The sequence below is a fragment of the Chlorocebus sabaeus genome, chromosome 14, assembly GCF_047675955.1.
Source record: "Chlorocebus sabaeus isolate Y175 chromosome 14, mChlSab1.0.hap1, whole genome shotgun sequence".
Classification (NCBI taxonomy): domain Eukaryota; kingdom Metazoa; phylum Chordata; class Mammalia; order Primates; family Cercopithecidae; genus Chlorocebus; species Chlorocebus sabaeus.
In genome coordinates, this window is record NC_132917.1 from 24,278,822 (window position 1) to 24,302,720 (window position 23,899).

Below are 23,899 nucleotides of genomic sequence, written 5' to 3' on the forward strand. Positions count from 1 at the left end.
ACACCATTCTCCTGCCTCAGCCTCCCAAGTAGCTGGGACTACAGGTGCCCGCCACCACGCCTGGCTAATGTATTTTTATATTTTTAGTAGAGATGGGGTTTCACAGCGTTAGTCAGGATGGTCTTGATCTCCTGACCTTGTGATCCACCCGCCTCGGCCTCCCAAAGTGCTGGGATTACAGGCATGAGCCACCGCGCCCGGCCTAGTGCCTTATTTAATTGTACTTGTTGTGAATTTTTTTTTTTTTGAATCATGAGCTTCTTTTTTTAATTGGAATCCTGTGTGACTGTGGTAACTCTTTAGACTTGGGTTCACAGTGCATTCCTCCAGGGAAGATTTTTTTTATTTCCTTCTACTATGTGCTTGGAGTTAGGAGTCTATGAAGATAGGTTTTAACTTGAAATTCTCCCCTCTTAAAAAAAGTTTTAACTTTTATTTTAGATTCAGGGGGTACATGTTCAGGTTTGTTGCATGGGTATATTGTGTAATGCTGAGGTTTGGGGTATGAATGACCCTGTCACCCAGGTAGTGAACATAGTACCCAACAGTTAATTTTTTAACCCTTGCTCCCATCCCTCCCTCCCTGCTGTTAGTCCCAGTGTGTCTTTGCCATCTTTAAGTCCATGCCCAATGTTTAGTTCCCACTCATAAATGAGAACATGCAGTATTTGATTTCCTGTTCCTGTGTGTTAATTTGCTTAGAATAATGGCCTCCAGTTGCATCCATGTTGTCGCAAGTGGCATGTTTTTATTCTCTTTTACAGCTGCATAATATTTCCTGGTATACGTGTGCCACATTTAGTTTGTCTGATCTACTCTTGGGCATCTAGGTTGCCTCTATGTTTTTGCTATTGTAAAGAGTGCTGCAATGAACATAAGAGTGCATGTGTCTTTTTGGCATAACAATTTATATTCTTTTGGATATGTACGTAGCATTGGGTTTGCTGGGCCAAATGGTAGTTCTGTTGTAAGTTCTTTGAGAAACCTCCATATTGCTTTCCACAGTGGGTGAAGTAATTTATATTCCCACTAACAATGTATAAGCATTCCCTTTTTTGTTTTATGAGTTGGTGCTCCAGTGTCCAGTAGGTTTATTTTTAGGATAGTTAAGTCTTTTTGTTGAATTGAACCCTTTATTGTAATGTAATGTCCTTCTTTGTGCTTTTTTTACTGTTAAAGTCTCTTTTATATGATGTAAGAATTGCAACCCCTGCTCCTTTTTGTTTTTCATTTGCATGATAGATCTTTCTCCAACCCTTTACTTTGAGCCCATGGGTATTATATGCGGGATGGGTCTCTTGAAGGCAACAGATAGATGGGTGTTTTTTGTTTTTTGTTTTTTTAAATCCAGTTCAGCTCTGTGCCTTTTAAGTGGGGCATTTAAACCATTTACATTCAAGGTTAATATTGATATGTGAGGTTTTGATCCTATTGTGAAGTTGTTAGCTAGTCACTTTGTAGTTTCTATTGTGTGGTTGCTTTATAGGGTCTGTGAGCTGTGTGCTTAATTGTGTTTTTGTGGTTGGAGGTTATTTTTCTTTAATTTCCATGTTTAGAATTCCCTTAAGGATCTCTTGTAAGACTGGTCTAGTGGTAACGAATTCTCTAGCGCTTGCTTGTCTGGAAAAGATTTTATTTCTTCTTTGCTTATGAAGCTTAGTTTGGCAGGATATTAAATTCTTGGTTGGAATTACTTTAAGAATGCTGAAAATAGGCCCCCAATCTTATACAGTTTCTGCTGAGAAGTCCACTGCTAGCCTGATGGAGTTTCCTCTGACCTTTTTCTCTGACTGCCTTTAAGATTTTTTCGTTAGCATTGACCTTGAATCGTTTTGTGATTTTTTTGTCTTGGTGATGTTTATTTTGTGTAGTATCTCACAGGTGTTCTCTGAATTTCTTGTAACTGGATGTCTACCTTTCTTGCAAGATTAGGGAAATTTTCTTGAATGATTCCCTCAAATATGTTTTCCAGGTTGTTTTCTTTTTCTCCATCTCAGGAATGCAAGCAATTAGTAGGTTTGGTTGCTTTACATAATCCTATATTTCTTAAAGACTTTGTTCCTTTTTTTGAATTCTTTTTTCTGTATTTTTATCTGACTAGATCAGTTCAAAAGATCAGTCTTCAAGCTCTGAAATTCTTTGTTCTGCTTAGTCCAGTCTATTGATAAATCTTTCCCTAATGTTTCGAAATTCCTTAAGTGAGTTTTCAATTCCAGAAGTTCTGATTGACTTCTTTTTAAGGTGTTTATTGCCTCGTTCATTTCTTAGAATGATTTACAAGTTTCTTTGTGTTGATTTTCAACCTTTTTTTGGATCCCAATGAGCTTCCTTGTAATTCATGCTTTGAATTCTTTATCCATCATTTCTGAGTTTCCATTTTGGTTAGGGACCGTTGCTGGAGAGCTAGTGTGATTATCAAGTGGTGTCACTACATTCAGAGTTTTCGTTTGGCCAGAATTCTTACACTGGTTCCTTCTCATCTGGAAACACTGGCACTTTTGATTTTTGTAATTATTTTCATGCAGGTAAGATTTTTTCCTTTTTCTTTTCCTGTCCCTGTAATGTTTTTTTTCTTTTCCTTTCCCTTCCCCAACTCCGTAGGGGATATGATTGTAGAGAATGCTGGGTAGCATCTTTTGGCTTTGCTTCTATAGCCTTATATACTTCTTTGGGCAGATTTTATATTGGGCTGTAGGTTTCGACCTACAAGCCAGTAGATGGCGCTTATGGGTAAGATCACTTAGCCAGCTGTAGCCAATGTGGCTAGCTATGCACTTGATGCTTGTTTACAGGAAGAAACTCTCTGTTGCCTCAGGCATTGGGCTGATATGTGGAGTGCACAGTGGCCTGAGCTCCCTGCTCAGCCCCAGGGAAGTGGGAAGCAAGATGGGTGGGGCCAGGCCACCTACAGTCCCCTGATGGCAGGTACAATCACTAACACTGAGGGAGAAGCCAGTGGGCAGCCACCAAGCACCCAGAGGTAGGCATGGAGCTGGGAAACCTCCTTGGCCCCAAGTTCTCTGCACAGGCAGGGGTGGAGGCCTGAACTCTTAATCCAGGAGAGTGGGTGCTCCAGGTACCTGGAGATCTGCCTGGGTGCAGAGTGCAGAGGGCCCTGCTATACCACCATCTCTACACAGGAAGGATGGGGCGTCTCAGGCTGGCAATCCAGGCAAACGGGTCCTCTGACTGCCTGAAGCTATGCCCGGGAATGGGGCAAAGAGTGCCCTGCTTTACCATGGTCTTGGCATAGGGAGAGTAGGCTGGCTCAGCCTGCTGATCCAAGTGAATGGGTGCTCCAGTTGCCTGGAGATCTGCCTGGGCATGAAGCAGAGAAGGTCCTGCTGCACCCCGACTTTTGATTTTTAGGACTATCCACATAGCATAGATGATCCAGGCCATGATGCCTTTGGTAAGGCCAAGAGGTTACTTTTCTTTGATGTTTGCCTTTGAAGGTGTTTTTAATGTTTGAATTTACCCTTTTCCTGATGTTATTGTCCTTCTTGGGCCCTGTCTTTGTCTGATGGTGTCTTACCTGACTTCAGAGGCCTAAACTTTTTTCTCAATCCTTTCTAACTCTAGGTTACTAGGATTCTCATATGCCCCAGGAGTATCTGGAAGCTTCATTACTTGCTTTTCTGCTTATTGCCTTGATTCATTTTCATTCTTTTTTTTTTTTTTGATATGGGGTCTCATTCTGTTATCCAGGCTGTTGTGCAGTAATGTGATCACAGCTCACTGCATGCAGCCTCAACCACCCAGGGTCAGGGGATCCTCAACCTTCTGTGTAGCTGGAACTATAGGTATACACCACCACACCTGGCTACTTTTTTGGTTTTGTTTTGTTTTGTTTGGAGAGACAGGGTTTTGTCATGTTTTTCAGGCTACTCTTGAACTCCTGGGCTCAAGTGATCTGCCTGCCTCGGCCTCCCAAAGTGCTGGGATTACAGGTATGAGTTATTGCGCCTAGCCCATTTTCATTCTTTATATCAGATGTTTAAAATAGAAATGTTTTAAGATCTCTAGCCCAGCATATTCTCATATCCCAGGGAGTGGGAATCCTCTTGGAAAATTTTCAAAAGAATAATTTCTAAAGCCCACCCCACACCTACATGTCAGAATCTCTAAGGTGCAGGGCCTGTGGGTATGTTTAAAAGCCTCCTAGATAATTCTGATGCATTACAAGTTTGAGAACCACCGACATAGAAAAAGTTGATTATTTCTTCATGTAAACTTAGATAATTAAATAATAAAACCTAATGCTATTGAAGATAAGGTAACATATATTGTAAGCATGCACTAATTCTAGCTGTTAGTATTAATATTGTTATGTGCTAGGCTCCATTCTAAGCCCTTCACATATCTTGTCGTTTATTATTCACAAGAATCCTATAGCTACCACTTGTATTCCCATTTTAGAGATTAGCAAATCAAAGCACAGAGAAATTAAATTATTCAAGTTTATATAGCTAGTGGGTAGCAGAATTGTTACTTGAATCCAAGTAGTCATTCTAATTCCAGAGCATGTAATCTTAACCCACCATCTTTACAGTCTTCCAGGTAATTCACAGAGTTAATTTTATTGATTCCCAAATGGTTTGTAACATTACAGAATGTAGCAAGAAAAATATATTTGGATAAATTATGTATGTATGTAGATTTCATGTAGGTATTGAGGAAGCAGAATAACAAAGTAGAAATCGCCTCAGTTTAGTCAGATAGACTTAGGCATTAATCTCTCCTCAACTGCTTGTTACTATGTAGCTATGAGAAAGTAAATTATCACAGAGCTTTTATTCTTTTGTTGGTAAAGGAGGATAATTATTTTTACTTCATGGGGTTTTTGAAGAAATAACATAAAATATAACCTGTAATATATTGCTTTGCACACAGTAGATGGCTAGTATCAGAACTTAAGGAATCCTCTAAGGAAGTTATGTTGGCTTCTCAGCAGGAGATTGTAGTAAGCCTTAGTCTAGGACGTTGTTGATGGAACAACTGATGGGTACTGGTTGATGGTGCTGGTGGGGGCCAATGCTGACTGTCAGTGTTGAGAATCTACCAAGTGCCAAGCATCGTCCTAGGCTCTGGAGATAAAACAGTGAGTGAGACATAGTCTTACTGCTTTCAAGAAGCTTGCAGTTATCTATATAATCAGACAGATATATATGCAATTACTTTCTTTGCTAGATGCTAGGACACATAGGAGGGGGTTACTCAGCCAAACTATTGCAGATGAGGAATGACTTTTTTTTTTTTTTTTTTGAGACGGAGTCTTGCTCTGTCGCCCAGGCTGGAGTGCAGTGGCCGGATCTCAGCTCACTGCAAGCTCCGCCTCCCGGGTTTACGCCATTCTCCTGCCTCAGCCTCCCGAGTAGCTGGGACTACAGGCGCCCGCCACCTCGCCTGGCTAGTTTTTTGTATTTGTTTAGTAGAGACGGGGTTTCACCGTGTTAGCCAGGATGGTCTCGATCTCCTGACCTCGTGATCCGCCCGTCTCGGCCTCCCAAAGTGCTGGGATTACAGGCTTGAGCCACCGTGCCCGGCCGAGGAATGACTTTCTAGAGGGAAGAGGATGAGAATGTGAGGGATTAGATTAGTAAGTCCAGATAGAAGGAAAAGTAAAGGTTGGCAGAAATTTGTCATTACTATAAAGGTGTTCCATTCATCCAACATTTATGAAAATATCAGGGATCTTAGGAAAGAAACTTTTATCAGTTCACTGTTAGAATATTAAGAGCCTACTTTTAGGTTTAGTCTTTACTAAAGCAGACAGTTTTTCAAAGTAAAATAAAAATGGCACTATTTGTATGTAATACTGAATTTTCTGTCAAATAGCACTTTTTGGAGTCTATGTGCTTGTTATTTGGTAGTATTGTCACATTAGGTTGTACATCAGAGGAAGAGAGAAGAAGAGAAACAGAGGAACAGTAACCTTCAGAGGATGGAAATGATGATTTGTATGTGGGGTGAATTTCATCATGCACTGTGTCTGCTATTTGCACATTTCCCTTTTCCTATCATCCTTTTTCACATATGATGAAAAATAATTTGTTACATAGTTACCATAGTACATAGTTTTAATTTGATACCATTTGTTGCTCTTGTATGGGTTTGATGGTTGAGATTTCTTTACATCTTTCTCTAATGCTCCCAATAAAATAGCATATTAAAAATGCAAGGGAAAGACCATTTCTTTTGGCAAAACTGGGAAAAGTGAAAGGGAATGAATAAAAAATTTCTTGGAAGGGGAGGAATGTGAGTCTAGGGGAAGGAAGATGATGTTGTAACAGATAAAATGATATTGGGGATTACAGGAAAATGAATGAAATTGGTTTTGAAAAATAACCCCAAAGCAGAGGCAGTAGTTCTGCATGTTTTGGTAACCTGATGAGTATGACTTGATGTAAGAGTACACTTTTGATCTCCTACTTGTATATCTATATGACACCTACCTATAAGTACTGTAGTTTCTTATATGTACTATAGTCCTGCTCAAGACATGAGCAGTCTCTGACTAGAACTGGGGAAAGCGGAGCAGCAGTTAGTGTGGGTATTTGGAAACATTGGAAAACAGTTGTTAGGGGACTTAAGCTCTTAATCCCTGAGGATTTAGCAGAGGCTAGAAAGAGGAAGGGAAAAATGAAATCAAGTTAGTAAAAAATTGATTCTGAAAATAATACTTTGGAATGTTTACAAAATGAGGTTGAAATTGTGAACATAGACATGTTTACTGATGACAAATCTTAGTATACTAGGAGTAGCCAAAACCTTGAATGGAGAGATGCAGTTTTAGACACCACCCCTCAAAAACAGAGTTTATAATACTGTCCTACAAACTTACCATCAAATACTTGTTTGCATCTTTATGGTATGAAGTTGGGGAGGATGGTAGAAATGTAGAATATAAAAGCGTGTTGCTCCAATGACTGTGGTGTTGTTGGGGTATGTTGAATTTCAGGGCCCTTCGAGAGAGAAGTATTCATGCCTCATTGGGGTTTAAATTTTAGCAGACTCTTCACTATCTTTGGGCACTTTTTTCTAAGAGTTTGTTGTTATTGTTTTGGCAGGTACAAAAATGCTTCTCGAAACTGAACGTTATGATCTCTCCACCTCAACTTCTGCTGGTTTCCTTTTACCTCTATCCATTTTCTCTCTTTTTCACTTGTTCTTCCAGCTGTAACTGTCTCCCTCTTTAAATATTGCAGTGCTTCCATAGTAATCCATTCTGTTCTCTTTCTGCACACGTTCTGTTGGTCATCTCATACACTGCACTATCATCAATGTGTTAGTGATTCCGGAATCCTTTATATTCTACCTCTTTGAAAGCCATCTGAACATATCTTCTTGGGTGTCCTGTTGCCACCTCATGATTAATGTGTATGCAACTGAGTTCATCAGCGTCTCCCTCAGACATCTGTTATCTCCCATAAACTCAGGCCTGGCTAAATGGCATTAATGAGTCCCCCATGCCAGGAACCTTGGTGTTCATAGGAGCTTATTTGGAGAATATAACCAAAGTTTTATGCTTCATCACAGTACCTGTATTGTATTTAATACCAAAAAAAAAAAAAAACAAAAACAAAAAACTGGAGCCAATCTGAAGTCCTAATCACTGCATTTCTTAAAAACTGTGATACACACACATGCACACACACACAAATATTTTACAGACAGTAAAATCTCTGTGGAATATTTAATGACATGAGAAGGAACATACGTAAACTTAGTGAAAAAAAGATGCTCTTAAGCAATATATTCACTATGATTCCATAATTATTAAAATAAAACTATATATATAGATATTTATAGAAAGAATGCATATGCAGATATTCACTTTAATTCTAGATAGTACAGCTATGGGTGATTTTAATTTTATTTTTATTTACCTGTATTTTCCAACGTTGTGTAGTAAAAACGAATTACTTTTGTAATTCACACAAGCGGACAATTTGGCCTCCCTTTTTTACTCCCAACACTTGTTGAAGTAGTTTAATATCTTCATCACTCCAACTATTGCTGCTTAGTTCAACTACTCATTATATCCGGATGAGACACAGCACCCTGTTGACTTTGCTGCTTAGCTACCGAGCTCCCTTCCGGAAAATCCTAGTTGATGCAGTTCTTCACTTGTATAACTGTTCCAATTAGGTGGCTGTATATTAAATCTCAAAAACCATCAAGAACAGAGGAAATTGTGAATGTTATTCCTTGTAACTAAGTTTACCATCTGGTCTGAAGACCTTCAGCTGATGGAATTCTGCCAACTCAAGATTTAATTTAATATATTCGCCTACCTTAACCAAGTCACTTTTAACCAGAGCATATGGATAGTTATGCAGATTTGGGGTGAGGAGAGGTGAAGGAAGGGAGGGAGAGAAAATGTGATTTGAACTCAGGCCTTTACAAATCTATGCTCATTCTTTCTGTTCTTCCTCTACAAACTGCCATACTTTGTCCTTGCTGGGTGTATGTTCCCTCCTCCTATATTCAATAGACAGTTCATTGGTTTTTTTGAGCATTTAGCCAGTAAGAACAAATAGGCAGATAATGAAAATCCATCCATTTTAGTGCCAGTTATTCTATCAGCAGATCCTATTAGGAGTATTTATTGAAGCATGTCATGCTAATAGTCCCAGAGTATAATTATACTTGCAGATTTTTCTTGCTTTCAGAGAGTTTGTAATATGTTCCAGATGGTTAAATAGGAAAGAGCAGACAATTTATACTGTCTTTTCACTTATGATTAAAAATTTGATGTTACTTACTACTTATGTTACCATTATTGCTTTGTTGGATTTTTACATGAGAGGAATTTAAACAAAATGTGTGATTTTTTAAACTCTTCTGCTATAGTCAACAATTAACAGGACTTGTCATAGATTCTTTCACCTTGTTGTTTAATTGCTTCTATTTAGGCATCATTAAAATGATATAATTTTGTCTTAAGTAGTAATTCTTTTATGCATGTAGCCTTTATTCTTGGAAAGTATTCACTTGGGTTTGTTTTAGACTTAAAATTAAATGGTGAACCTTCTTGTGAAAGCTTACATGAAACTGAAAAAGAGTAATTTTCCAAACTGTTGAAGATTCTTTGACCTTTTCCCACAAACTATCAATAATATGGCCTTAGATTCAGAATTAGTGAATCTACTACCAATAGTAGGAGTGATGATTTCTCATCGATTCATTCATACTCTCTTGACTACCCTTATCTGACTAATCAACTACTTATTTTGAAAGGCAGCTTACCAAACATTGTGAATATAACCTGTGAACTCAGTTTAGAACAGTTAATGGATCAAAGGGGTCCAGACCCAGAACCCTTGGCTTCATTATGACCTTGAGTTAACCAATAAACTGACTGGTTGGTTAACTTGGAGAAATATGTTATTTTTCAGTAAGAGACAGAATACTAAAGGTGTAATCATTTGGTCGGGGCAGGGGGACAGATTGGTTTTGATCCTTAGACTACCATTCTCTGTCCTTGAAGTTCTCTTCCAGACTTCTTACAAACAAGAAAACAAGCCAAATATTATAAAAATAATTATAGAATTACAAAGATAATTATAAACTTATATTTTTGGTGATAAATAATAGAGATTATTCCCAAAGGGTTTTTTGAGGGAGATAAAGGGAGTAGTTTGATCCAGCAAGATTTACTTCCTATAAATTGCCTTTAAGAATCTTTGTTCTTTTTCAGATTTTCTTGTTCTTCTTTAACCTGCCACATCCTACCTCTTCCTGACTTTCTCTTCCCAAAACAGCCTACCCTCTCAGCCTTTTCAGACTCCTCAGTCCTTCCTCTTACTTACTGTACAGAATTCTTTCCAGGCCGGGCACGGTGCACCTGTAATCCCAGCACTTTGGGAGGCCGAGGTGCGCAGATCACCTGAGGTCAGGAGTTCGAGACCAGCGTAAACATGGAGAAACCCCATCTCTACTAAAAATACAAAATTGGCTGGGCATGGTGGTGCATGCCTGTAATCCCAGCTACTCGGGAGACTGAAGCAGGAGAATTGCTTGAACCTAGGAGGTGGAGGTTGCGGTGAGCCGAGATTGCGCCATTGCTCTCCAGCCTGGGCAACAAGAGTGAAACTCCGTCTCAAGAAAACAAAAAAAATTCTTTCCAGTTTTTCCAGGTAAAATTCTTATCCCTTCTACAAAATTTAAATTCCTTATCAGCAAGATCAAAGCCCAAACTAGGACTAAGAAAAGCATGCCTTTGGGGAGACTCAGTTCATCTCGCAATAATAAACTGGCAATAATTTCAGATTTCTATTTTCATGACTATTGCCAAATTTTATATAATTTGGTTTGTTCAGCTTTTACAGCGAACCTCATGTTCAAATTATTATTAACTATTCAATATTGGCTGGGCGCGGTGGCTCACGCCTGTAATCCCAACACTTTGGGAGGCCAAGGCGGATGGACCACCTGAGGTCAGGAGTTCGAGACCAGCCTGACCAACATGGAGAAACCCCGTCTCTACTAAAAATACAAAAATTAGCCAGGCGTGGTGGTGCATGCCTGTAATCCCAGCTACTTGGGAAGGCTGAGGCAGGAGAATCGCTTGAACCTGGGAGACGGAGGTTTTGGTGAGCCAAGATCGCACCATTGTACTCCAGCCTGGGCAACAAGAGCGAAACTCTGTCTCAAAAACAAAACAAAACAAAATTATTCAATGTTATGAGTCTTTCTGGGAATATGCAATACAATATAGGCAAATTTAATTCTTATTTTTGTTGTGTGTTTTTAAAGTGTTCTGTATTTTCACTTGTGCACATGTATAAAAATTTGATTTTATACAGATGTCTTAAGATGGGATAAGTTTTTTAGAGAATGATTCACAGAATTTCATCGAATGGAATATTGTAGCTTTATATATAAAGAATGGAATTTGGCTTATAAAAGTTTAGGATATGCAGGACCTTTCTACACTGTTTAAGTAAGAATTGCATGTATGTGGTGAAATTTAAGCTAATTAGGGAAAATATCTTTCTGGGTTAGTGGTAAGAGATAATAACAGGATATTTGAAAAGAAATGCTACTTTGAATTTATGATACCATGTTTCTTCTTGTTAACTAAGCTAGAAACTTTTCCTTATTCCTTCTTTGGAGTATCCCAGCCCTCTTATCTACCCTGCTTTCATCATGGGAAGAGTTGTTAACTGTGATTCTCATAATCTTGTGTGGTATGTGGGGGGTGGGGAGGAGTTCCCTTATTCACCTGGCCCTTTTCCTGGAATATGGCATGTGAAATGCCTTGTCTTGTTGAAACATTTAGAAAATTACAGTAATGGCACTTCAGTCCTCATCTTTCCTGAGGCTTCCTTTGTCCCCTTAATATATATCTGGTATATTTTAAATCTCTTGATTTTTTTTGTTTTCCCTTTGAACACTTGAACCATGGCACTTCAGTGTTTAATTGAACATTGATATTGTCTAGAATTTTTTGTGTATGTGTATGTTCAGGCAGCTTTCTTTCTTTCTTTCTTTTCTGAGATGGAGTTTTGCTCCATCTCAAGGCTGGAGTACAGTGGTGTGATCTTGGCTCACTGCAACCTCCACCTCCTGGGTTCAAGTGATTCTTCTGCCTCAGCCTCCTGAGTAGCTGGGATTACAGGCGCCTGCCACCACGCCCAGCTAATTATTTGTATTTTTAGTAGAGACAGGGTTTCACCATGTTGACCAGGCTGGTCTCGAACTCCAGACCTCAGGTGATACACCCGCCTCGGCCTCCCAAAGTCCTGGGATTACAGGCATGAGCTACTACGCCCAGCCATTCAGGCAGCTTTCTAAGCAGAGCTCATGAATTTGAATCCCCTGTCTAATTTGTACCTAATCTCTGTCTTTCTGTATCCTAGAAAGGATTAGGTCTAATTTGTACCTAATATCTGTCTTTCTGTAGCCTAGGAGGCTTTGTTAGGAATTGGTATATGCCTTTGTCTCATTTCCCCAAACCTAATGTTTGACCTTATACTGTTAGCTGACTGTCAAGTTCTGTTCACAGAGTGACACCTCTAGTCCCCTTGTGTTTTGACATGTTAACTGTGTGAGAGGAAAATGCTCAGACACTCCTGGGAAATCAGGCTGCATCCACTTACATATCCAGCAAAATAGATGATGAACGTAGGAGAAGGAGAACCATACAGTAGTTTGGTTTAATGCACACTGACCTCCAATATAGCCAGTTAGTATACAGGAATTTGGCCTAAATAAGAACTGTTGGGTTTTTTTTCCCCCTTCTGAGGAGGAGCAGTTGTAGCCACAATGGTAAAAAATAGTTTATCCTCATATACCACTGTTTCTCAACAACACCACTGTTGACTTTGGGGTCAGATAATTCTTTGTTGTGGGGACTGTACTATATGCATTGTAAGATGTTCAGCAGCATCTGTTATCTACCTAGTAGACATCTGTAGCACTCTCCACCCTGAGTTGTGATAACAAAAAATGCCTCCAAACATTACCAGTGTTTCCTGGGAGGTAAGACAGCCCCAGTTAATAACTACCGCCCTATACTTATGATTGTATCTTTGTACTTTTGATTATATGGTGAAGACAAATTCTTAGAAGATAGATTGTACATTGTAATTATTTTGGTAACTCCAGAAGGATATACCAATTTCTATTTCAAAAACAATATAAGACATTATATATTTCCCTAGACCCTTACCAGTGCTGGGTTTTGTCAGTTTTTTTAGTCCTTTGCCGTTTTGATAGATGAGTAATTATATTGCCATAATTTTAATTCAAATAGTTATTAATAAAGTTGGATATATTTGAATTTTTATTATCCATCTGCAGATCATCTTTTGTGCATTGCTTGCTTTTGTCCTTTGCTCATTTTTCTGGGGATATTAATTTGGTCATTTGTGGTTTCTCCTAGTAGGTTGAATTTATTGAGGTGTCACATATAAGATACTCAATAGATTTTTAAGTTGAATGTAGATACTCAATAGATTTTTCTTTCTCTAAAGAAAGAGGGTATGTATGTGTTGCATGTGTTTGTGCCTGACCATGTGTACACATGTACATATGTTCATGTGTATATATATATTCATGGGCACAGAAGAGCAGAGGGCCAGAGTCTGAACTGTATGTCCACATTTACCAGGTATTACAAGGATATTGAGAAGAAGTGGAGGACAACCAGTATACTTTTCTTAGAATATATCTGAAAGGTCAAAGAGAAAAGGGACTTTAATTTGATAGGAAGTTCACCTCAAATCTCCCTAGCCAAATTCTGTAAGGTCAAACAAGTGATGAATATTCAAAGGACCAAAAGAAGTTAGAGGTAGAAATTCAGAGAAGTGATATAGTAAGGGTATGAGAATGGGAGGCTTAATTTTCATAGCATTGTCTAAGTAATGTGGTATGTGGGAGAGCTAAGTATAGATTGGTGAGAGAACCCAGCTTATATGGATTACCTATGGAATTTTTTTACTTTCTCATTTTTATCAGGGGATTTATCTTCTTCACTGTTCTTGGATATCATCTAATTTTCTTTTTCTGGGCTCCAGATCTCTGTCTTTGTCTTTGAAAGGATCTTTGCCCTCTTCTTTCAGAGCACATACAAAGATAGTAATAAATATGTATCTAGGGCAAAAGTTCTCATCATATGGTCTGCACACCCCTCGGAGGGTCTGTATTAGGCTACTTGGGCTGCCATAGCAGAATACCACAGACTGGGTGGTTTAAACAACAGAAATTTATTTTCTCACAGTTCTGGAAACTGAAAGACCAAGATCAAGATACCATCAGGGTTGGTTTCTGGTGAGGCCTCTCTGTATTTGGCTGCCATCTTCTTGTGTCCCCACATTACCTTTCCTCTGTGCCTGTGCACTCCTGGTGTCTCTTTCTCCTCTTATAAGGACACCAGTCTTATTGGACTGGGGCTCCACCCTTAGGACTTCATTTAACCTTAGTTACCTCCTTACTAGGCCTATCTCCAAGTACAGTCACTCTAGGGGTTAGGACTTCAACATATGAACTTGAGAGGGGGACACAATTCAGTCTATAACAGAGCCCCTAAGACCTTTTCATGGAGTCCACAACATCAAAATTGTTTTATTAATAATATTAAGATATTGTGTTCCTTTTCTATTGTATAGATATTCTCACCAATAGTGCAAAAGTAATGGAGGGTAAAATTGATGCCTTCTCATAAACTGAGGCTGTAGTACCCAATTGTATTCTTGGTTATTATTTTCTTTGTTACTACATAATTGCAGTAAAGAAAAAAATGGGTTATTAAAGGGCTATTCTCAGTTTTAATTTATAATACAATAAATATTGGTAACTCATATTAATTAAACCTCTTTGGGTCCTTGATAATTTTTGAAAGTATAAAGGGATCCGTAAACCAAAAACATTTAAGAACTGATGATCTATGGGAAAGAAGGGGCTATTAATCAAGTAAATTTTTCTATTTTCTATTCTTGATTCATAAGGCAAATAGTTCTGTCGTAATCAGAGATAATAAGCTTTTATTTTTAGAAAGTAGACAGATTACATTTCTGTCTTTATCTTTAATAAAAGCAAAAAGTTTTGAATGTCTGCATATTCAATTTTCAATAGATTCTCTGCCCCTGTTCTTTCTGCCTATCAACCCTGCTTCCCCCACCAGCTTTGGTCTTTGCTTCTGGTGAGAAGAGGCGAGGTAGTTTTTCTTAAGTCTGGTCCATTGCTTGTTGTTCAAATGCTACTGTTTTGTTGATGAATGGCAGATACAATTCCTTTCTTAGGGAAGTTGCTGCTAAATGGTGAAACAACATATACCGATGCAAGATATTACTCTACATATTAATATAGAATATTTTGAACAGAATATTTTCCAGGAAGTAAAATGACATTTCTTATAAATGGGTATTGAGCAGACTCTTGGGGTGGATGCATGAATTGACAGAGAAGAGAGGAGGAGGAGAAAGAGTATGTGTAGAGAAGGGTTTGACAAACTTTTACTGTAAAGGACCAGATAGTAAATGCTGTAGACATTGCCAACCATACGGGAGGTACTGGGACTCAGCTGATGTAGTGTGAAAGCAGCCATAGACAATAAGTCATAAACAAATGAGTGTGAGAGTATTCCAACAAAACTTTGTTTATGGACATTGAAATTGAATTTCGTGTAATTGTGTTGTGTCATGAAATATTATTCTTCTTTTGATTTTTTTCAACCATTTAAAAAATGTAAAAACTGGCCAGATGTGGTGGTACACACCTGTAATCCCCATTACTCAGGAGGCTGAGGCATGAGAAGTGCTTGAACCCTTGAGGTGGGAGTAGCAGTGAGCCAAGATCGCACCACTGCACTCCAGCCTGGGTGACAGAGCGAGACTCTGTCTCAAAAAAAAAAAAAAGTGAAAACCATTCTTAGCTCACAGGCCGTACAGAAACAGGTGGTGAACCTGATTTAGCCTGAGAACCATAGTTTGCTGACCCTGGTATAGAAGATTAAGAAGATTAGCAATTCTAAGAACCAAGAACCAAATGAGAGATGAGTGCCATTTGTGTCTGAAGGCTAGAAGATGCCTGCCATATTGATTTCAGACAAGGTTGAAAGAAAGGTGAGAGTATGTTCATGGCCACATGAACTGGGCATTTAAAAATTTTGTTGCTCTTTTCAGGGAACTAACTTTTGCTTTGTTAATTTTTTCTACTGTTTTATTTCTTTCACTGATGTCTGCTTTTAGATTATCTTCTTTCTTTTACTTCCTTTGGGTTTACTTTGCTCTTTTCTTCCTAGCTTCTTAAGATAGAACCTTGAAATCTATTTCCCTCTCAAGGAGACATTTAAAGCTATAAAATCTTCTTCCTCCCCTCTAAACACTGCCTTCTCTGTGTTCTCCAGATGTTTATATGTATTTTTATTTACACTTTTCATTACATTCCATTTGAAATAATTCAGTGTTTTCTGGGGTTTTTTTTTCCTCCATGGATTATTTAGAAGTGTGTTGGCTTTAAACATTTGAAGTTTTGGAGTTTTTCTAAACACTTACTGGTTTTTAATTTATGTCAGTTGTGTACAAACAACACACTCTGAGAAGTTTAATCCTTTTAAATTTATTTTGATTTATCAGCATAAGTCATATCAGTCTTGGTGAAATTACATGTACTCAAAAAGAATGTATTCTATAGTTGTTGGGTATAGTGTTCTAAAAATGTCACTTAGGTCAAGGTGGCTGATCAGATCTACCATGTCTTTATTGATTTTTGTTTTAGAGGGGTCTGGTTCTTCTATCAAATGCTAAGAGAGGGACATTAAAATCTTCAGCTGTAGCAATGTGTATGTTTTTCTCTAATTTAGTCACTTTTTCCTCATGTATGTTTAAGCTCTGTCATTGCCGGTTGTGATAATGGGAGACCTTGAATGCAAGGTAGCAAGAGTGGGAATTCTTTATGGAAAGGCACTATTGGGTGGTGACTAGGAGTGTGACATTGTGACATGGGATGTGGGGACTTGTTCAGCAGGATATACTGCATAGGCAGACCAGGGATAGTAGTTAGACGTGCTGCTAAAGTGCTTCAGACTTGGATTGCTAACAGTATGGAGTATAATGATTTAAAAATAATGAATGTGATGCTGTTCTGATAAACACTGGAGAGAAAGAATCAGCAGATTTTAATGGATTGAATATAGGAAAAGCAAGGAGAGCTGACTGAAGCAGTTCTAAGGACCAAGAGAGCTGGGAAAGTGGTGGTATGGTTGCTGGTGATAGCAGTGTATTTAGCAGTGACTTTAAGTGGTAGAGATGAGGATTTTCTTTTTGACCTAATAAATTTTGGATGTTACCTGGATATCTAAATATGGGCGTCATTTTGTTAATAGTGAGAATTTCAAGATTGGTAAAAGAGGATAAGAGTTTCTACTGGGTTTTCATTGCATGCATACTATGAAATAATTGATTTCTGAAGAATTGTGGGGTTAAGATTTTATATGTGGTCTTAGCTCAGATATTCCCCTAATGTATAAACTCTTCTTAATCACTCTTCTAAAGTATCTCTCCTAGTCAGTCTCTACTTCATTATTCTGTTTTCTTTTCCTCCTACTAGAATGTAAGCTAAAGGAGAGTGGGGCCTTCAACTCTTTTGTTCACTGCTGTATCCCTAGCACTTGGTACAAGACAAATAAGCCTATCACATATTAGGCTTTTAATATTTGAGAATTGAATGACTGCCTGTTAGAAAAGAGAAAATATGTATACTGAGTAAAAGAAATAAAAAGCACATGTTTTATAATTTGATTTTAAAATACCTTACTAATGTTTAATACCTTTTTTTTTGTTTTTTGTTTTTTGCTTTTTGTTTTTCTTTTTTAAGTTAAGGCTAGGTCTCTGTTTATCATTCCTTACCCCCTACCCCCACTACTGTGCATGTCACCATATGGAAAGTGATGGTTACATGTGATATAAATTAGCACACTTTGTTATATAATTAAATTTTGCATCCCCCAAAAATGGAATTACTTATTAAAATTTCTAAGTACATATGCTGGTCAGTACTCTACTTTAAAAGGTAATATGTAATTTAGAAATATGATAAAAATAAATCTAAATACTTGAAAACAGTTTTACTGTTAACTTTAGTAGCTGTTCTTTGCTATCCTTAAGGGGTACAAAGAACTGGTAAGACTGTCGTTGTCAGTTAACAGTGTGGTAGAGTAGATAGAACCTGCACATAGAAAAAATTAGTAATGCAAACAGTTATCTGATAAAGTGTATGACAGTTTTAACTGTCACCTAAAAAGATTTAATATTTACCTTTTCTTGAGCCTTAGTAGAATGCCATCTTGTAATACATATAAAACCTATATTGGAAATTAAAATCCTATCTGAGTATCCTGTCATAATGTTTTGGAGATTTAGAACAACTTGGTTTTGATGGTCCTCAGTAGAAGCTTTTTGATTAAGTAGAGTCGTTCTTTAGGAAAGAACTAAACACTTGCAGTTTAGGAGTTTAATTTTTAGCTTTTTGAGTGTGGATTTTCTCTGACATCCTGTTTTCTCTCGCCTTGTGGCAAATACAGAGAGAAATTGTATTGCAGAATGATGATACAAAAATGCTCTTCCTCCTAGTAGTAGAAGCTAATCTAGCAGTTGTACTAATTGTGCTTTAGTTTTCCTTCCTCCCTCTATTATCACCTTCAAATCTGTGCCTAATTCCTTATATTAATAATCTGGGAGGCCGGGCACGGTAGCTCACACCTGTAGTCCCAGCACTTTGGGAGGCCGAGGCAGGTGGAGGACCTGAGGTCAAGAGTTCGAGACCAGCTTGGCCAACATGTTGAAACCGCGTCTCTACTAAAAACACAAAAATTAACTGGGTGTGGTGGCGGGTTCCTATAACCCCAGCTACTTGGGAGGCCGAGGCAGGAGAATTGCTTGAACCTGGGAGGCAGAGGTTGCAGTGAGCTGAGATTGCGCCATTGCACTCTAGCCTGGGTAACAAAAGCAAAACTCCATCTCAGAAAAAAAAAATCTGGTATGTACCCCACCCCATTCTGAAGCTCATGGGTTTACATAGAAAAATTTGTAATGTTCTTTGACCAGTTTAATGATCAGAGCTTATTCTCTTTGAGCTTTTAACTATATTAGGATTGTTGAGTTAGAGCAGGTTCATTAATTTCATACATTAATTTTTTTTAATGTTGTGTATCTACTCTGCTCCAGATTAAAAATACCTACGTGGAGCTTACAGTTGAGTGAGAGAGATACGCAATAAACACATAATGACACAACAAATATGTAAATAAAAATAGTGGAAAAAATGTTGTGAAGAAAAAGTAGAAAATGTCATGAAAGTACATGGAGGCTCATTTAGATTACTGGGTTAAGAGAAGTAGAATTTTAGCTGAAGTTTGAAGAATGCATAGGAATTGGATAGGTGAAGAAGGTATGAGGGATTATTCACAGCAGGTAATATATTGTAGGTAAGGCTGTAGAGTAAGGAAGAAAGATTGGGGAACAGGAGAAACTTTTAATAAAGACCAATGTGGTTAAAGCATAGTATGCTTTGGGGAGAGTGGCTATGCTGTGAGTTTTGAATTTTATCATAAGTGAGATAAAACCCTGTGGAAGGGGTGTGTAAGCAGGAATAGGATACTGGATTTGTGTGTGTGCAGGGGAATAGATAAGGTGGGGCTTGATGATTGAATATATAAGGTGTGATAGTGTAAAACTTTAAAGGGTGGTGATATCTGGGATTTGGGTAGCAGCGATTGAATGGGTATGAAGGTACCTTTTTGTAGATGGGGAAAAGTAAAGGAGAGTGGAGGAATTTAGTTTAGAACTTAATAAATAGGCAAATGCTTGCAGGCACTTATAATAGAGCATTGAAAAAAGTAGCAACACTCTTTTGAGAATAGTTTGTCTTCAAAATAGATGTGTTTATACTGCACCCAGAATTAGTAATATTGAAATCTACTAGTGCTTTCCTCTTTAACATGAATATAATAATGCATGTAAGAGTCATGAATATTTTTGATTTAGTAGTTGATATACAGACTTTTAAACACCCAGTTTATAAAAGTTTATAATCTACCTTTTTTCAAAAGGAACAAGAAGTAAAAATTAAGATATAACGAAATACTCTGGATTGACTTCTTACTGTACTGTTTGGGTTTTTTGGGATTTTTTTACACTTTATCATTAAACTTAGAATGTAAACTTTAATCTCTTCCTAGAAACATTGAGATTTGGGGAAAAAAAGAAAAAAAGATACCTAATATCTCCTGAATATATGTTATTGAAACAGGAGGATATAAATGAATAATTGAAGGAATGTGTGAAACCCAAGTCAGGGAAAAACTAAGGGAAAACATGATGCTGCCATCATTTATTAGAAAGGTGGCTGCCAAGTAGAAGACAAATTAAACTAAATTAAATTTAGTTGGCTGTAGTCTGGTTATTATTAATCAGACATTTTCATGTTGTTTATCATGTGCCAGACACTGTTTTAAGTAACTTAAAAATATTAAATCTTTACTTTCTGAACAATTATTGACTAGGTACAAGTGTTATCCCACTTTTTGTAGATGAGGAAATGGAGGCATGGAAAGATTAAGGTCAAAAAGCTATAAATGGAGTTGGACTCCAGAATCTATACTTTTAATCTTAATGCTATACTGTCTTGGTTATAAGAAGGGAATGTGGTTACCTGTAGGCAGATGTGGATAACTGAAGCTGTTAATTTATTTCACTGGTGTGAAGTTTTATTGTATCAATATACCAGATTCTATTATTGATGGGCATTTGAGTTGTTCCTATTTTTTGCTCTTATAAACTTTGTTAGCATGAACATTGTTCTTCATATGCCTTGTTGCACGTATCCAAGAGACTTTCTCTGAGGTGGTGGTTCTCTTTATTACTGGTCCACTGGTGGAATTCTTGCCACTTACTAACAGTGCTCAGATATATTACTTGCAATTCTTGCTCTGGCCACAGAGCAGCAACAGGTTTCATATCTTTCTAACATAATGCAATTATGTCTTCTAACAGCACTCATGAATTCTTAGATTTTTAAAGTCACCTAAAAAATTATGTGAATAAATGAGTTCTTTTCTGGAGAGAGACTGCAAGTTTTTCATAAAAGCATTTTGTAATCATAAAAACAATGAAATCACTTTTATTAAAGTGAAAGATAAAAAAATAAGTAAATACTGCTTGTCTTACGTGTCCATGTGAAGAGACCACCAAACAGGCTTTGTGTGAGCAACATGGCCGTTTATTTCACCTGGGTGCAGGTAGACTGAGTCCAAAAAGAGAGTCAGCAAAGGGTGGTAAATTATCATTAGTTCTTACAGGTTTTGGGATAGGTGGTGGAGTTAGGAGCAATGTTTTGCAGTCAGGGGGTGGATCTTGCAAAGTACATTCTCAAGGATGGGGAGAATTACAAAGAACCTTCTTAAGGGTAGGGGAGGATTACAAAGTACATTGATCAGTTAGGGTGGGGCAGAAACAAATTACAGTGGTGGAATGTCATCAGTTAAGGCTATTTTCACTTCTTTTGTGGATCTTCAGTTGCTTCAGGCCATCTGGATGTATACGTGCAGGTCACAGGGGATATGATGGCTTAGCTTGGGCTCAGAGGCCTGGCACTGCTATTCTACTACAAAAAGCAAAAAACTTTATTTTAAAGTCTATGGAAAAGTCAAATAAACTTTATACATGTATCGAATAATTTACAGCATTTTCAATGTTTACAGTGTTTTTAACATTAATATGGATGGTTTGATTTCAAATTTTATTTAAATCTTTTTCATCTTCAATTTGGAGAGCACGACTTGTGTCATCATTAATAAGAAAGTTGGTAATATTCTTTCTTCATTCTTTTATTAAAATCTTGCATTTTTTCACCCAAAATTTGATCTCATAACACCTTCTTTTTCAGGCACCTTCTTTTAAAATTTTATTTGGGGTAAAATAATAAGTTACTATGGAATTGTAACTCCATGCCACCAAAATAATTTATAATTGCCATTAGTGTTAATGGTTTATTTATAGTGACTCACTACTGGATGTCAGTATAGCTAACCTAAACTGTGAGTCCCAGAACACTGGGAATTTTGACTAACTTTATTCTTTTCTCTCCCCATCAAAAAGTATATCCTAAAGAAGATAAGTTAAAGCCACATTATAATAATCTTGAATCTACTCTAATTTTAAGTAAATAATATGTAAATCATTGGTATTTTAATTGTTTTTGATAATAAACTTTCATCACACCTCACAGTTAGTATACCGGAGTGAGAGAATTTACTGTCCTTTAGGTATACTAAATACTGTACTCTAGTTGGTAAGTTTGTTTTTTTACTTCCTTACAAGAGAGAACATTAAGCGATACTTAGATAAAATAGACTTAAGAACAGTGATAAAAAAGAGAGAACATTAAACCACAATTTCTTTTGACAGGCATATCATAAGGCAGTATATGGTAATGAAAGATGGATTTTTTTCCTGCCTTTTAAAAGTCACAATCCATGGTTTCAGCTTGTGTGTACAGAAGGACATTCTCTTGGTCGAAAGCTGGTTCTTTTCCCAAACCTTTCCAATAGCCTTGCTGCCTATGGTTAACTCTATTTCTGTCATATAATTCTTTATGTTATTGAGTAATTTCTGTTGCTTACGGGTTCTCAAGAATGTCAGGAAAGTGGATTTTTAAATTCTCAAAAAGATTAAGGTGATAATATATACATGAAGTAAAAATTTTTGAATAATTACAAAATAACAGGAAGATTGAAATAAATAAAATGTTAGAAATAATAATATATAGTCTTTGATTCAGGGTAAAAGTGGTAGATTGAGCACTTAGTATTGTTCCCTCTCAAAACAACAGTTTAGTTAAACAACAACAAAAATAGGATAAGTAAGGATTTTTAAAAAGTCATAAATCTGGGGAGACTAGGAGAATGGGAGGGAATATGACAAATTTTTTGAAGGGGTTGAATAGCTGGAGTAGTAGTAGTAATCTCACTAAACTTGAAAAAGCCACTTTTAAGGGAAGAAATCTGATGACCAGTTGAACTGATACTGGTGAATCTTCAAAAGGCTCAGATAGTAGTATTATGTAACTCTGGAAGTTAAGAAGGGAAGTGAACTAGAATGAGGAAGATGGTTTAAAAGCTTTTTAAAAAGCCGTTAGTTGCCCTGATCTCCTTCTTCTCTCTTTGTCACTGTGCTTATGCACTTCTCCCATCCTGACAGGTGGGAGACTTGAGGTCCATCTTACACATTAAAACAGAGCGTCTCTTGGCTAGTGGACACCAGTCACATTGAAGGTGGAGAGGAATTGAGTATTGGCATTTCCAGTGCTCAGAACTCCTGGCCCCCTTCTCTGTTACTGGCTCCCAAATTGAAAACTAGGCCCTTTAGCATCCAGGCAGGAAACAGGAGGAATCTTTTTGGGAATCTCACCAACTCAAGGAGAAAAACCTAAAGACAAAAATAACTATACATAAATACTGTACTCCACTTGGTAAGTTTGTTTCTTCTAGGGGTATAGGTTAACAATATGAAACTACTTTACCTGTATACAGGTGTTTGAAAAATAAGCTAAGCGTTAGAAAATGGGAGCCAGGTTTCTCACATAAATATCTGTGTCCTCACAAAGAGCCTGGACAGATTGCCCTGTTGTAGGGAAGGTCATAATCGATAAGCCCCATGTATGTAACTAGAGCTTTCAATCAACTTTGTGTACCCGGAGAACTGACTACCACAGGGCATCTGAGGAAAGCTTCTAATATGAATAACAGAAACCAAAATAAGCAAATAGAAAAAAAAATGGAGAAAATAGACCATGCCGCCTAGAAAACTTTATGTATATGTATGCATGTACACACATATAAACATACACACATGTACACATACAGCCATATATAGATACATATACATACATACACACACACACACACACACACACACATATACAAGTACCCAGGTATGTACATGCAGAAAGACTGGATGCTGCACCCATAAAGCTAGAATGGGATATTTTAAAAAGAACATTCAGAGAGCAAAAAAGAATTTTTACCAATTGAGAACATATAGTAGAAAAGAAAAACTCAAAGAAATATTGGACAATAAGTTGAGGAAATTTTTCTAGAAAGTAGAGCAAAAGGGCAAAGAAATAATAAACAGAAGATAAAATAAAGATACTAGTCCAGGAGGGCCAGCTTTGTATTGTTAAACATTCCAAAAAAGGGAAAACAATAAATGAAAAGAAAGAAAAAATGAATAGTATAATTCAAGAAAATTTCTCATAATTGAAAGCAAAGTGCTTATTGAGTGCCTAGTGTAATGGATGAAAAGAGACCAATACTCATTTAAAGAATAGGAAATATAAAAAGCAAACTTAGATGCCTAGGCTCCATAATATTCAGGGAAATGCAAATTGAAAG

General features: G+C 37.3%; 1 protein-coding gene across 9 annotated transcripts in view; it reads left to right on the top strand.

The window, feature by feature from the left end:
* NCOA1 (nuclear receptor coactivator 1) overlaps nucleotides 1-23,899 on the top strand; it is a 276,492-nt gene that overhangs the window by 112,025 nt on the left and 140,568 nt on the right. For 2 of the 9 annotated variants that reach the window (XM_073022820.1, XM_038006638.2), the window contains exon 2: nucleotides 3,884-3,950. The exons of the other annotated variants lie outside the window; for them this stretch is intronic. The gene's annotated coding sequence lies outside the window, so the exon portion shown is untranslated. The remainder of the gene's footprint in view (nucleotides 1-3,883; nucleotides 3,951-23,899) is intronic. 9 annotated transcript variants of the gene reach the window in all.